Below are 16,989 nucleotides of genomic sequence, written 5' to 3' on the forward strand. Positions count from 1 at the left end.
AAGAAAAATGGGCTACCATAATATTTATGGGAATATAGAAACTAGAATAAGAATTGGAACCTTTGTAAGTGTAGGAAGAGATGTGGAAAGAAAGGTTAGAGGATCATAAAAAAAAGATCACTAACTGCTCCTGCCTAGGGCACCAGCTCCTCTGGTGGCTCAGACAGTAAAGAATCTTCCTGCAATGTAGAAGACCTGGGTTTGATCCCTAGTTGAGAAGATCCCCTGGAGAAGGAAATGGCAACCCACTCCAGTATTCTTGCCTGGAGAATTCCATGCACAGAGGAGCCTGGTGGGCCACAGTCCATGGGGTCACAGAGTCAGACACGACTGAGCAACTGGCACTCACTTTCACAAGGCGCCAGCATGAATGGACAAGTTGAAAGTGAAAGTCGCTGAGGTGTGTCCGACACCTTTGCGACCCCTTGGACTGTATAGTCCATGGAACTCTCCAGGTCAGGATACTGGAGTGGGTAGCCATTCCCTTCTCCACGGGATCTTCCCAGCTCCGGGACTGAACCCAGATCTCCCACATTGCAGGTGGATTCTCTACCATCTGAGCCACCAGGGAAGCCTAAGAATACTGAAGTGGGTAGCCTATCCCTTCTCCAGCAGATCTTCCCCACCCAGGAATTGAGCCAGGGTCTCTTGCATTGCAGGCAGATTGTATGTAATTAAATCTGGAAGCTCTGTAATTAAACCTTGAACCAGAATGGGGTTGCAAAGGGAAGATCATGGATCCATCTAGAAATTGCTTTCTCTGAAAGATAACATGAAAATATAACAGAGGAGAGGGAGAGAAAAAGAGGCCATGGCTTCCATGTCTGATCACTATGATCTTCTGAAACTTACAGTTTCTGCTTCCCTTCTATACCCTCCAAATATTTCTTGGGATTTTCTCTTACACTATTGTAACTGGAAATAACAGAAATTAATTCTGGAAAATGTAGTTCTGAGTCATAGGTGGACACTGTAGGACCAAGTTGACTACAAATAATTCAGCATATTACTTCATATATAACTGCTACAATAACCGCTTAGTAACACGACTTAGAAAACACTATTCTCACTTTACCAATGAAAAAGGAAAGACTTAATGACAAGCCACATAACTTCTCTTGAGTGTCATAGAAAGCACAGTTCCAAGAACTCAAACGCATACCCTTCTGACCCCAGAATGCTCTTGGTACTGACATGTTGGGCTTCCCAGGTGGCTCACTGGTAGAGAATCCATCGGCCAACGCAGGAGACACGGGCAGTGTGGATTGGATCCCGGGGGCAGGAAGATCCCATGGAGTAGGAGCTGGCAACCCCCTCCAGTGTTATTGCTGGAGAATTCCGTGGACGGAGGAGCCAGGCAGACTAGAGTGCGTGGTCAGACCCGACTGCGTCAGACTGAGTGCACGCGTGTGCAGTGAGTGCAAGCGTGTGCAGTGAGTGCACGCGTGCACTGGCATGTTAGTGGTGCCATTTGGGGGGAGGAATATTCCTTTTCCTTCACTACTAACTGAATAGTTATTCTTTAAATGCTGTTGAAAGTTTCCATGCATACATTAAAGTTGCACAAGTGGAAAAAATACATTTCTGATGCACCATAACTGCCATCTTTCTAACAAGTTTTAGGATCGATGGAAAGTCACAGAACAAGCTACTCATTGAAGACATTATGGAATTCTTGCATTTGAATATATATAGTGAATCAAATACTTCGTAAATGTGATGTTTTCTATTAATAAAATATTTCAGCATTATATTTAAAGTACTTGCGTGTGATATCACCAAGGTTAGCATGTTTAGCAGTAAGTTCATCAACTAGATGCATTTTCTTGTAATTCATGGGCTCAATAAATTGTGATTGAAAAAAACTAACTAAATTTGACAGTCTTTTTGCCACATAAATTCACCTTAAGGGGTCCATGATGTTCTCAATGGTCCCACAAAAGGCTGAATATGATACTCTTCATGTTATGGCATTCCAGAATTCTCTTGCTTTTTAAGTTTATTACATGGAGATGTAATGACAGGGTATTAATAAATGTGATTTTTGTTTCCAGTTTTTGCTGTCAGGAATCTTTACAGTACTGTTTGAGAGGAGGCGTTCAAGGTCTTTGGTAAGTCAGAATGTTGGTAGCAACTCTAAAAATGATTTTACTTGACAAAATGAGAGTCCATAAGGAAGTAGCATTGACTCTGAATCACTAGAAACCTACCCAAATTTTTGGAGGATAGATTGTTAAGATATAAGAACTTTAATTTTCTACTGAATCTTTATCAAAAGGAAAAAGATATACTCCAATTACTGAAATCTTTGTTACATTTCATTAGCCATAAAAATAATTCAAGATGTATGAAGTTAATCATGGAATTAAATTTCTATTATGATAAATCATTTAATGTAAATTAAAACGTTGATTATCACACTTGAACTTGGATTTCTTGAAATGATCCAGTGTCTGTTATTACCTGTTTCTTTCTTCTTTTTCATATTTCTAGGAAGGTTTGATTGTATGATGGGAAATATGTTCGAGATATTGTAAAGAGTCTGGAATGTGTTGATTTCCTATAGTGTTTAGTTTTATGTCCATGGATAGTAAAATGGAAAGATAAGAAATTGGAGTAACTATAAATATTGGTGCTGGCAGGTTGATTTCTGGGATGGTAGCACAAGCAACTTTACGATGTCATTCTTCCATTCTGCCCTCCCCCCACCTCCCCCCACCCCCAGTCATGGGCTGTGGTCTGAACCACGGCTCAGCTTTCACTCTCCCACCTGGAACCACATGCGTCCGAGTTAAGGTCCCTGAGTCTCCCCCAAAACAAGGAAAATGTCAGCAAAAAAAAAGAAAGACCCTAAAATTAATAGTTTCAAAGTGCATGCATGTGCCTGCAAAGTCACTTCAGTTGTGTCCGACTCTTTGTGACCCTATGGACTGAGCCTACCTAGCTCCTCTGTCCATGGGATTCTCCAGGCAAGAGTCCTGGAGTGGGTTGCCACGCCCTCCTCCAGGGACTCTTCCCAATCCAGGGATCAAACCAGGGTCTCTTACATCTCCTGCATTGGCAGGCGGGTTCTTTACCACTAGCGCCACGTGGGGTGGGCATTCAGTTCAGTTCAGTCGCTCAGTCGTGTCCGACTCTTTGAGACCCCATGAATCGCAGCACGCCAGGCCTCCCTGTCCATCACCAATTCCCGGAGTTCACTCAGACTCATGTCCATCGAGTCAGTGATGCCATCCAGCCATCTCATCCTCTGTCGTCCCCTTCTCCTCCTGTCCCCAATCCCTCCCAGCATCAGAGTCTTTTCCAATGAGTCAACTCTTCGCATGAGGTGGCCAAAGTACTGGAGTTTCAGCTTTAGCATCATTCCTTCCAAAGAAATCCCAGGGCTGATCTCCTTCAGAATGAACTGGTTGGATCTCCTTGCAGTCCAAGGGACTCTCAAGAGTCTTCTCCAACACCACAGTTCAAAAGCATCAATTCTTTGGCACTCAGCTTTCTTCACAGTCCAACTCTCACATCCATACATGATCACAGGAAAAACCATAGCCTTGACTAGACGAACCTTTGTTGGCAAAGTAATGTCTCTGCTTTTGAATATGCCATCTAGGTTGGTCATAACTTTCCTTCTAAGGAGTAAGCGTCTTTTAATTTCATGGCTGCAGTCACTATCTGCAGTGATTTTGGAGCCCAAAAAAATAAAGTCTGACACTGTTTCCACTGTTTCCCCATCTATTTCCCATGAAGTGATGGGATGGACATCATGCCATGGACATTAACTAAAATGCAGTGGACATTAACCAAACTCAAAGTAAAAACTGAAAATTGTCTATCCAGGTGACACTACTGAGTGTCAAGAAACAGAGATCTGTGATGTTTTAACCTGGAGATATTCCCAGTTCCACCTCAATCCCCAGCTCATTGGCACAGTAGCCAGGAAAAGCCTAGTCTTGCAGTCAGCTGAGAGGACTGACATCCTCTGATGCTCTCTTAAAATCATTGTTCTCTGGGCACAGTCGATATTTTCTTAACTTACAGCAGTCTGAAAATCTCTGTCCCCAGGCTGTTGCGGCTATTTGTGTAGATACAAAGTGAAAACAAAGTCCTATCACAAGGAAAGTACTGAAATAATATCAGTGTACTGACTACAGCGCAGCTGCATAAAGCTGCGAGTTCAGTTGCAATGAACCAAAGCTTGGTCAGAAATTTAAAAGAAAATCTTTGATAACTAGAAAACCACAGGGAGCTTTTTTTTTTTCATTTTTAAACTGTTTCTTCCAGTTTTATTGAAGTATAATTGACATATACGTAAATACATATAATTAACACTGGTCTATGCCATATATGAAAGTCGTTAAGAGAATAAATCCTGAGAGTTCTCATCACAAGGAAAAGTATTTTTTTCTATTTCCTTAACTTTCTATGTATGTGAGACAATGGGTGTTTATTAAACTCACTGCAATAATAATTTCATGATGTATGTAAGTCTAATCATTATGCTATACACCTTAAACTATTCACAGGGAGCTTTGAGAAGCCTCAGCATATTCTTAGAGATCAAAAATACTGTGTACATGTGGAAGACTATCCACGTCTAAGAGGAAAGACTTGGGGAAGGAGAAACACCCATCCTGGCTGGCTCTGAAACCCTGGGCAAGCAAAAAGTGGAAGCTAAGACTGTGTTCTAAACTTACCGAAATTCTAAAGTGTGTGTTTTCACACAGGTTCCCCTTGGTAAAGGCATTAAATTCTACTGGCCCAGCGGTAACCCCTGGGAAGCCGCTTGTTCTGTCCCGTTTTGCAGTATAGTTGATTTACAATGTCGTGTTCATTTCAGGTGTACGGTAAAGTGAATCGATTATACATATACATAAAGAAGGAGTTTTTAAAGGAACTTCTTCCAAAAATAGAGAATTCAGAGACCCCAGATCAAAACTGTAGGAAATGAATTTAGGAAAGTCACTAAACAAATAAGCAAGAACAAGAAAACAACAACCAAAAATACAGCAAAAATCATGAATTCTGGATGGGAAAGGAGGAATCTAATGGAAAATTTGTTACAACATATGATGTTAAATGTCCATTTAAAATAGAAAGCATGCAAAGACTCTGAAATATATTTCACATATTCGAGGGGGAAAAAAGCAGCCAACAGACAGTGTCCCTGATGAGGCACAGACTTTGGACCTTATAGTCCATGACAGTAAATCGTCTGTTAAAAACATGTTCAAAGAACTAAAGAAAATGATGTTTAAAGAAGTAAAAGGATAAAAGTGATGTCTCACCAAATAGATACCCATAATGAGACAGAAACTGTTAAAAAAACAGATACTCTAATTAAAAAGGGCAAGCACTAAATAAACGAAGAATTCACTAAAGGAAATAAAGAACAGACTAGAGTTTGCAGAAAAAAGAATCAGAAAGCGTGAAGATAGGTCAGTAGAGATTATTTAATAAGAGGGGCATAAGATGGAAAAATGAAGAAAAATGAACACGGACTCAAAACCACCAGCCACCATCAGCCACGTGTGTGCTCAGCTGCTCTGTCATGTCCAGCTCTCTGTGACCTCATGGACTGTACCCACCAGCTCCTCTGTCCATAGAATTCTCCTGGCAAGAATACTGAGGTGGGTTGCCATTTCCTACTCCAAGGGATCTTCCCGACCCAGGAATCAAACCCGCATCTCCTGCATTGGCAAGTGAATGCTTTACCACTGAGACACCCGGGAAGCTCAGTATCAAGCATACGAATGTATGTGTATAATAGAGATCCCCCAAACAGAAGAGAAAGTAAAAGGGACAGAAAGCATATCTGAAGAAATACTGGCAGAAAATTTTCCAACTTGATGAAAAAATAATAATCTAAATGTTAAAGATGATCAATAGATTCCAAATGGAATAAGCTTGAAAAAATCCACATATAGTCTTACCAAAATTGAAATGATTGAAAGTCAAGAATAGAGAAAAATCTCAAAAGCAGCAAATGAAAAAATGATTTATAGTGTACAAGAGACCCTAGATAATATTATAGCTGGCTTTGTCAGAAGTCACAGAACACTGAGGCAGTAGGATGACATTTTCAATGCTTGGGGGAGTGGGGGGACTGTCAGAAAATCTTTATCCAGGCAAACTGTCCTTCAAAACTAAAGGAGAGAGTAGCTTTCTACCACCACCTCTTCTCCCTTCATCTCTTCCTTTCTCAGTCTTTTCACTGACATTCAGGGGGATGCTCACCATAATTTGGTGGGGGGGCGGTTAACATGAGTCTGCAGCAAAGAAAGGAGACCTTGAAGATTCCTGAGCTCTTGCAGGATGACGGCGCTTCTGAGTTGCTTGCCTTTAGGTGAGAGCTTCTGACCTTTCATAAAGATCCCCAGGCCTTCCCACTGCCTGCCTTCTGGATGGTGTCCCTGAGGACAAATCCAGGACCACTTCAGAGGACTGACTTTTGGAACCTCTGACCCCGCCGCCTCCTCTTTGTTTCCTGAAGTCTCCAATGTATTAATGCGAAATTGAGAGAGGTCATCTTCCTGGAGACAATTTACACATGCAAAGAATATTGTGGATCAATAATATTAGACAAGAGAAGAGTTTGTTGCCACTTCTTGCTGGTCTCTGGCACCGCAGGCACTTCACACACACACCTGAGCCGTGGCCACTGTACCCAAACCTGTCGTGAGCGAGTAGCCATCGTGATGCCCAGACCTGGCTCCACCCACTGCTTCAGGCTCCAGAGCTGGACACCTCACACCAAACAGCAAGACAGGAATATAGCCCCGCCTGTCAGCAGACAGGCTGCCTAAAGCCGTGCGAAGCTCACAGACACCTGAAAACACACACCTGTTGTGGCCCCGCCTATCAGAGGGAAAAGACTCAGCACCACCCACCAGGCTGCAGGCACCAGCCCCTCCCACTCGGAAGACTACAAGCTCCTGGACCAAGCTTACCCAAGAGGGAAGAGACAACAGGAGCAAGAGGAACTGTGACCACAGACAGTAATTTAGACAAAATGAGAGGACAGAGAAATATGTTGCAGATGGAGTTGCAAGGTAAAAACCCACAAGAGCAAATAAATGAAGAGGAAATAGGCAATCTACCTGAAAAAGAATTCAGAGTAATATTAGTAAAGATGATCCAAGACCTCAGAAACACAATGGAGGCACAGATTGAGATGATACAAGAAATGTTAACAAGGACCTGGAAGAACTAAAGAACAAACAGAGAGTGATGCACAGCACAATAACTGAAATGAAAACTGCACGAGAGGAAGCCAACAGCAGAATAGCTTAGGAAAAAATATGGATAAGTGAGCTGCAGGACGTAATGGTGAAGCAGAATAAAACGAACAGAAATGAGGACAGTGTCGGAGACCCTGGGACAACATCAACTGCACCAACAATAGAATCATAGGGGTCCCAGAAGGAGAAGAGGAAGAGAAATGGTCTGAGAAAACACTTGAAGTGGTTACAGCCAAAAACTTCCCTAACATGGGAAAGGAAATAGTCAACCCAAGTCCTGGAAGTGCAGAGAGTCCCATATAGGATAAACCCAAGGAGAAACATGTCAAGGCAAATATTAATCAAACAAAAATTAAATACAATGAAAAATATTAAAGCAGCCACAGAAAAGCAACAAATATACAAGGGACTCCCCATGAGTTATCAGCTGATTTTTCAGCAGAAACTCAGCAGACCAGAGGGGATGGCATGATATATTTAAAGCGATGAAAGGGGAAAATCCACAACCAAGATTACCCAGCAAGGATCTTATTCATATTCAATGGAGAAAGCAAAAGTTTTACAGATAAGCAAAAGCTAAGAGAATTCACCACCACCAACCCAGCTTTCCAACAAATGCTAAAGGAACTTTTCTAGGTGGGAAACACGAGAGAAGGAAAAGACCTACGAGAAGAAACCCAAAACAATTCAGAAAAGTCTGATAGGAACATGCATATTGACAATTACCTTAAATAGATTAAATGTTCCAACCAAAAGACAGATTGACGCAGTGGAAACAAGAATAAGACCCATTTATGTGCTGTCTACAAGAGACCCACTTCAGGCCTAGGGACACATACAGAGTGAAAATGAGGGAATGGAAAAAGATACTGCATTGCATTTCAATGCAGATGGAAATCATAAACATCAGAGCAAAAATAAATGAAATAGAGACTAAGAAAACAATGGAAAAGATCAATGAAATGAAAAACTGGTTCTTTGAAAAGATAAACAACATTGATAAGCATTTAGCCAGATGCAAGAAAAAAGTGGAGAGGGCCCAAATCAATAAAATTAGAAAGGAAAAAGGAGAAGTTTAACAGCTGATACCACAGAAATATAAAGGATCATAGGAGACTCTGCAAGCAACTGTATGCCCACTAAATGGACAACCTGGGAGAAATGGACAAATTCTTAGAAAAGTACAACCTTCTAAAGACTGAATCAGGAAGAAAAAGAAGATAAGAGCAGACCAATCACAAGCAATGGAATTGAAACTGTGCCTAAAAATCTTCCAACAAACAAAAGTCCAGGACCACCTGGGTTCACAGGCAAATTCTATCAAACATTTACAGAAAAGCTTACACCTATCCTTCTCGAACTCTTCAAAAAGATTACAGAGAGAAGAACACTCCCAAATTCATTCTACGAAGCCTCCATCAGCCGGCTACCAAAACCAAAGATATCACACAAAAAAGAAAATTACAGGGTAATACCATTGATGAACACAGATGCAAAAACACTCAACAAAGCACTAGAAACTGAATCCAACAGCACATTAAAAGGATTAACACCATCAAGTGGGATTTATCCTAAGGAGTGCAAGGATTTTCAAGATACGTAGAGCAATCAGTGTGATACACCATATTAACAAGTTGAAAAATAAAAACCATATGATCATCTCAATAGATGCAGAAAAAGCTTTCGACACAATTCAGTACCCATTTATGATAAAAACTCTCCAGAAAAGTGGGCAAAGAGGGAACCTACCTTGACATAATCAAGACCAACTATGACAAACCCATGGAAAGCATCATTCTCTATGGCGAAAAACTGAGAGCATTTCCTGTAAGATCAGAAATAAGACAAGGGTGTCAGTCCACTCTTGGCACTGTTATTCAACATAGTTTTGGAAGTCCTGGCTATGGCAGTCAGAGAAGAAAAAGAAAAGTAATCCAATTGGAAAAGAAGTAAAACGGTCACTCTCTGCAGAGGACATGATGCTATATATAGAAAACCCTAAGGAGGCCACCAGAAAAGTACTAGAGCCAATCAATGAATTTAGTAAAGTTAAAGTTTAGTGACTCTGCGGGATATAAAATTAACACACAGAAACCTCTTGCATTCCTATACACTGGAAACAAAATATCAGAAAGAGAAATTAGGAAGACAATCCCATTTACCACTGCGACAAGAAGAATAAAATGACTATGATTAGACCTACCTAAGAAGGCAAAAGACTCATACTCAGAAAACTATAAGAAGAAAATCAAATATGAAACAAAAGGATGGAGAGATTATATCATGTTCTTGGATTGGAAAAATCATTATTATAAAAATGACTATACTACCCAAAGCATCTACAAATTAAGTGCTGTTGCTGCTAAGTCACTTCAGTCATGTCCGACTCTGTGTGACCCCACAGACAGCAGCCCACCAGGCTCCCCCATCCCTGGGATTCTCCAGGCAAGAATACTGGAGTGGGTTGCCATTTCCTTCTCCAATGCATGAAAGTGAAAAGTGAAAGGGAAGTCGCTCAGTCGTGTCTCTATCAAATAACCAGTGGCTATACAGAAATTCCCATTGGCTATTTTCATATGGTAACATAAGTTTCCACGTTACTCTCTGCATACATCTCACCCTCTCGTCCCCTCTCCTGATGTCCATAAGTCTATTTTCTATGGCTCAGGAAACTCAAACAGGGGCTCTGTATCAACCTAAAGGGGTGGGATGGGGAGGGAGATGGGAGAGAGGTTCAGAAGGGAGGGGATATATGTTTACCTATGGCTGATTCATGTTGAAGTTTGACAGAAAACAACAAAATTCTGTAAAGCAATTATCCTTCAATTATAAAATAAATAAATTATATAAAAAAAAATAACCACTGGCACTTTTCACAGAATTAGAACAAAAAAGTTTAGTTTGTGTGGAAACAAAAACTAAAGTAGCCAAAGTAATGTTGATAAAGATAAAAAGAGCTGGAGAATTTAGGCTCCCTGACTTCAGGCTATACTACAAAGCTACAGTAATCAAGACAGTATGGCACTGGCATCGGAGAAGGCGATGGCACCCCACTCCAGTGTTCTTACCTGGAAAATCCCATGGATGGAGAAGCCTGGTAGGCTGCAGTCCATGGGGTCGCAAAGAGTTGGACACGACTGAGTGACTTCAATTTCACTTTTCACTTTCCTGCATTGGAGAAGGAAATGGCAACCCACTCCAGCGTTCTTGCCTGGAGAATCCCAGGGACGGGGGAGCCTGGTGGGCTGCCGTCTGTGGGGTCGCACAGAGTCAGACATGACTGAAGCGACTTAGCAGCAGCAGCAGGCACTGGCACAAAAACAGAAATACAGATCAGTGTAACAGGACAGCATGCCCAGTGATAAACCCACACACAGCCACCTAATCTATGACAAGGGAGTCAAGAATATACAACGGAGAAAAGACAGCCTCTTCAATACGAAGTGCTGGGAAAACCACACAGCTACATGTAAAAAATGAAGTTAGAACACTGCCTAACACCATACACAAACATAACTCAAAATGGATTAAAGACCTAAATGTAAGACCAGACACTCTAAAACTCTTAGAGAGTTTTATGCTGCCTATGCTTTACAGGCAGAACACTCTTTGACATAAATCCCAGCAAGGTCCTTTTTGACCCACCTCCTGGAGTAATGAGAATAAAAACAAAAATGAACTAAGAGGCACTAATTAAACTTAACAGGCTTTACACAGCCAAGAAAACCATAAACATGACTTAAAAGACAAAGCTTGGAATGGGAGAAGATATTTCCAAACAAAGGATTAATCTCCAAACTATACAAGCAGTTAGTTCATGTAGTTCAATAGCAAAAAATAACAAACATCCTAGTCAAAAAAAAAAAAATGGGCGGAAGACCTAAACAGATATTTCTTCAAAGAAGACATACAGATAGCCAACAAACACAGGAAAAGATGCTCAACATTGCTCATTATGAGAGAAATGGAAATCAAAACTACAGTGAGGTACCACCTCACGCCGGTCAGAATGGCCTCATCAAAAAGTCTACAGACAGTACATGCTGGAGAAGATATGAAGAAAAGGGAACCCTCTTGTAAATGTAAATTCCTCTTGGGAAGGTAAATTGATACAGCCCCTGTGGAGAGCAGTATGGGGGTTCTTTAAAAAAAAATAAATAAAATGGTCATATGACCCAGAAGTCCCACCACTGGGCATATACCTTGAGAAAACCATAATTCAAAAAGACCACATGTACCTCGGTGTTCATTGCAACATTATTTACAATGGCCAAGACATGGAAGTGACCTAAATGCCCACTGACAGATGACTGGATAAGGAAGATGCGGAACATACATACAGTGGAATGTTACTCAGCCATAAAAAGAGCAAAGTTGGGTCATTTGTCGTGATGCAGATGAGCCTAGAGTCTGTCACCCAGAGTGAAGTAAGTCAGAGAAAAACAATATTGTACGTTAATGCATATCCATGGAACCTAAAAATAAATGGCACTGATGAATTACTGCAGGACAGGAACAGACTCACACACCTAGAGGACAGAAGTCGGGACAGTGGAGGAAGGAGGACAGGACGGGCTGAGAGAGGAGCATTGACAGACATTCGCGACCGGGCGCGGAATCGCTGCTGGGAGCCTGCTGCGCAGCCCAGGGAGCTCCGCTCAGCGCTCTGCGGTGCCGGAGAGGGGTGGGGTGGGCGCTGGGCAGAGGCCCCAGAGGGAGGGGATAGCGTATACACGCAGCCGAGTCTCGTGGTTGTGCAGCAGAAACTAACACATCGTAAAGCAAATACAGTCCAATTTTTAAAGATCAAGATTGAATTATATTTCTGTACTATAATTTACTAAGCAATGATTTTGAACATCTAGATTATAAGAATGAAATAATGAATATATTATTTCATTGTGATTGTCTTTTTAAAAGCAGATTTTTTTTCCCAAAAGAATAAGCTGAGATCACTGTACAACCATGGACAGCAATAAACTATAATCTATCTGGTGAAATAAGTTCCAGAATCCATTACTTTATCCTGCCCATTATCTAATTTATGTAAGATAAAAGTAAATCCTACTGATGCAAATTAGGACAATAAAATAAGGATACGATACTGTCTCCTATAGCAGTATCACATCTTAGCACCTCTCTGACATCATACACGAACAAAATGTCATTATGCAGCAGCATTTTCCATAGATATTGTCTTGAGTACATAGTCTGAAAAGAATATGGCCTGAAACCAGAGTAGGCCGGCCCAGCAATGTAACTTCCCACGATTTTTCAAGATAAAACCCTAAATCTCTATCTAGATAGCATCTGTCTCTCTAACAGTTTCCCTCAGCTCCCCTTTTTTGCACTATAAAATGAACCATGGCAAACTCCTGGAATATTAACTCCCTTGTTATCTGACCCGTGGAGGCACTCTGGTTTTGCTTATAGAGTTAACCTCTTTCTAATATTCTATTCACATTTAACATGCACTTGTTTGTCTTACTCATTAGTCTGAAAGCTCCTTGAGTTCAGAGACCATGTCTTTTCTATCTCTTTATTCACAAAGAGCACTGTTTGCGTGGTGCAGATAAGACATTCAATAGTTATTGTCCTTGAAGGAATAAATATATAAGTACTATAAAATCTGCCTGCAATGCAGGAGCCCCTGGTTCGCTTCCTGGCTTGGGAAGATCCCCTGGAGAAGGGAAGGGCTACCCTCTCCAGTTTTCTTGCCTGGAGACTTACATGGACAGAGGAGCCTGGCGGGCTCTAGTCCATGGGGCTGCAAACAGTCAGACAGGACTGAGCGACTTTCACTTTCACATCAAAAGTTCAGTCTTACTGATATTCTGAAAAATCTGCAGTTTTGACTGTCCTTTTAATGACCTTACCATTCTGGAAAGATCAGAATTTATATAAATCTTCTACTTGAATATACTTAACTTCCAATGACCTGGTGACTCTTCTTATCTGTTTCAGATGACCTGTTCTATAGTATTGAATGTCTTGAGTGCCTGCAGCGCGGTGATCGGTCTGCTTTTACTATGTCTTGAATTTTTAATCTTTGGTTTAGCTAAAAAATCTGTTTGGCCACATGTAAGTACCGGGTTTCTATGAGAATTTCATCACAAATTTACAATTACATTCTAAATCCTTTAGTGATTTACCAGAGTATGCACTTTTCAAGATGTGGAGGTGGCCTTCGTCAGTAGCGCAGTCTTCTGCGCATGCACCGGCCTTCGTCAGTAGCGCACTCTTCTGCGCATGCACCTGCTCTCAGCACAGCTCGGACTGTGGCCTGTATTCCTGCACCTGCTGTTGCCATTAGTCACGGAGTCGTGCCTGACTCTCTTGTGCCCTGTGGACGGTAGCCTCGCCGTGCTGCTCTGTCCGTGGGATTCCCCAGGCAAGAATACTTGAGTGGGTTGCCATTTTCTTCTCCAGGGGATCATCCCAATCCAGGGATTGAACCTGCATCTCCTGAACTGGCGAGTAGATAATTTACCACTCGCCACCAGGATATACCACATTCCTAAACCTCAGATGCCCCAAAACCACGAGTGACCACATGGAATGTCTCATAAACATTAATAGCTATATTTCGAGTGACTTACCATTATATTGAATTCCAGCCCCACCTTGTAACCAAGATAGTTTTATGATAGGTAGGTCAGTTCCTCTCAGTTACCTGCATCTCTGAGGCCAACTTTCTCAGGCCTTAGAAGATCAAGGTAATTATAGCAAGATTTGATCTTGAGTGAAAGAAATAATATCCTATGTACTTGTAATATCCGAGAATTTACGTTCACTATTGGGCTGTATATATTTTGTCAATATAGTCTGTCGACAGAATAAAGCTAAGTCCTGTGGATGCAAGCAGCCTGGAACACAGGTGTACTCGGCCCTCTGTGCACATGGCTGTGGACATTCTTGCATTGCCTGCTCCGTGTCTGTCTGTCAGCAGGTCTGTGTGAGTCTGTTTAAGTATGTTTGTGTTTGCAGTTCAGTATCCGTGTATGTCCGTTTCGATGCATGTGGGACGCTGGGCAGACATACATGCTCTTATCTGTATAGGTTTGTTTCTACACAGAGGAGAAGCTAAGAGGGGAAAGAAGATGGAAGTCAGTCCTAAGCAAGTTGTGTAGGAACGGAAGTCTTCTCTGTAGATTCCCTCTTCTGCTCTATCCCATCTACCCAGGGCTTGACAGAGGCTGAAACAGCTGGGCCTTCAACCAAGACCTAGAAACCAACTTTTCTGAATAGAGCCCATTGGATATTGCCTGTTTTTTCAGCATGCTCTGGCACCGCACTCCGTACTCTTGCCTGGAAAATCCCATGGACAGAGGAGCCTGGTAGGCTGCACTCCATGGGGTCGCTAAGAGTCGGACACGACTGAGCGACTTCACTTACACTTTTCACTTTCACGCATTGGAGGAGGAAATGGCAACCCACTCCAGTGTTCTTGCCTGGAGAATCCCAGGGATGGGGAAGCCTGGTGGGCTTCTGTCTGTGGGGTCACACAGAGTCGGACACGACTGAAGTGACTTAGCAGTAGCAGCTCCTTACTTCAAAATCCCAAACTGTTGAGTAATTAACTAGTTCCAAAACTTATGTTAGTTTGCGTTTTGCTGAATTTTTCTTATTTCTACATAATGAAAATGGCTACAGTAATTGGGATAGCAGACTTCTTCAGGGAATGATTTATGTCTGATTCACTTTAAGAAACAACTCTAAGAAATGTTAAACTACTTGCTAAGGGCCACAGGGCTGGTCCCTTGCTGAACTTGTCAGGATGGCCATCCTGATGAACTAATCAGGGTGGCTTAAATTCCAAATTATTTCACTACACGAAATTGACCCTTAAGAGAAATCAATTAAATGGCACATCAAAGAACTGTCTTATTGGTGTACAGGATGTTAATATTTTATGATGCTTACCCTGAAGGAAAACTTAAAGTGAAATTGTAAATAAATGTAAACCTCTGCATATTGCTTCAGATTATTTTTACATAAGAATGTTCATTTTACTGGATTGGAGTACAATCACAACCTTAACTGTTTCATTTTTCAAATTCATCTCTTGACCCTCCATTGTTCATATTAGCAATAAATCTGAGATCTTGTTGAGGTCCAATCCCAGTTTATTCTCTCAATTTATTCAAGAACATTGGGAGCCTTAAGTTCAATACTGACTCTATACCTCTAGTTGATACATCCTGGAACATCTTAGGAGTCCCCCAGCATACCTGTAATTTCCACTGTCATGGCTTCAGTTCAGTTCAGTCACTCAGTTGTGTCCGACTCTTTGCAGCTCCATGGACTGAAGCACGCCAGGCTTCCCTGTCCATCATCAACTCCCAGAGCTTGCTCAAACTCATGTCCATCGAGTCGGTGATGCCATCCAGCCATCTCATCCTCTGTCATCCCCTTCTCCTCCTGCCTTCAATCTTTCCCACCATCAGGGACTTTTCCAATGAGTCAGCTCTTCACATCAAGTAGCCAAAATATTATAGCTTCAGCTTCAACATCAGTGCTTCCAATGACCATTCAGGACTGATTTGCTTTAGGATCAACTGGTTGGATCTCCTTGCTGTCCAAGGAACTCTTAAGAGTCTTCTCCAACACCACAGTTCTTCAGCACTCAGCTTTCTTTAGAGTCCAACTCTCACATCCATACACGACTACTGGAAAAGCCATACCTTCGACTATATGGACCTTTATCAATAAAGTAATGTCTCTGCTTTTCAATATGCTGTCTAGTTTGTCATAGGTTTTCTTCCTAGGAGCAAGTGTCTTTAAATTTCATGGTTGCAGTCACCAACTGCAGTGATTTTAGAGCCCAAGAAAATGAAATCTGTCACTGTTTCCATTATTTCCCCATCTATTTGCCATGAAGTGATGGGACCAGAAGCCGTGAGTCTTAGTTTTTTGAATGTTGAGTTTTAAGCCAGCTTTTTCACTCTCCTCTTTCACTTTCATCAAGATGCCCTTTAGTTCTTCTTCACTTTCTGCTATAAGGATGGTGTTATCTGCATATCTGAGGTTATTAATATTTCTCCTAGCAATCTTGATTCCAGCTTGTGCTTCATCCAGCCCAGCATTTCGCATGATGTATTCTGAATATAAGTTAAATAAGGAGAGTGACAATATCAGCCTTGAATATTGTCCTTTCCTGATTTGGAACCAGTTTGTTGTCCCACGTCTGGTTCTAACTGTTGCATCTTGACCTGCCTACAGATTTCTCAGGAGGCAGGTAAGGTGGTCTGGTATTCCCATCTCTTCAAGGATTTTCCACAGTTTGTTGTGATCCACAGAGTCAAAGGCTTTAGCATAGTCAATGAAGAAGAAGTAGATGTTCTTCTGGAACTCTCTTGCTTTTTCTATGATCCAACAGATGTTGGCAATTTGACCTCTGATTCCTCTGCCTTTTCTAAATCCAGGTTGAACATCTGGAAGTCCTCAGTTCACGTACTGTAGAAACCTAGTTTTGAGAATGTTGAGCATTACTTTGCTAGTGTGTGAGATGAGTGCAGTTGTGCAGTAGTTTGAACAGTTTTTGGCATTGCCTTTCTTTGGGATTGGAATGAAAACTGACCTTTTCCAGTCCTGTGGCCACTGCTGAGCTTTCCAAATTTGCTGGCATATTGAGTGCAGCATTTTCACAGCATCCTCTTTCAAGATTTGAAAGAGCTCAGCTGGAATTCCATCACCTCCACTCACTTTGTAGTGATGTTTCCTAAGGTCTGCTTGACTTCACATTCCAGGATGT

At 41.6% G+C, this 16,989-nt stretch overlaps 1 long non-coding RNA gene across 2 annotated transcripts in view; it reads left to right on the forward strand.

Moving 5' to 3' along the window:
• Window positions 1–16,989, forward strand: part of LOC100849053 (uncharacterized) — a 35,431-nt gene that overhangs the window by 12,431 nt on the left and 6,011 nt on the right. For both annotated transcript variants that reach the window (XR_009490744.1, XR_009490743.1), the window contains exons 4-5: window positions 2,055–2,111; window positions 13,200–13,316. This is a non-coding gene — a long non-coding RNA (uncharacterized lncRNA). The remainder of the gene's footprint in view (window positions 1–2,054; window positions 2,112–13,199; window positions 13,317–16,989) is intronic.

This window comes from Bos taurus, chromosome 15 (assembly GCF_002263795.3).
Source record: "Bos taurus isolate L1 Dominette 01449 registration number 42190680 breed Hereford chromosome 15, ARS-UCD2.0, whole genome shotgun sequence".
Classification (NCBI taxonomy): domain Eukaryota; kingdom Metazoa; phylum Chordata; class Mammalia; order Artiodactyla; family Bovidae; genus Bos; species Bos taurus.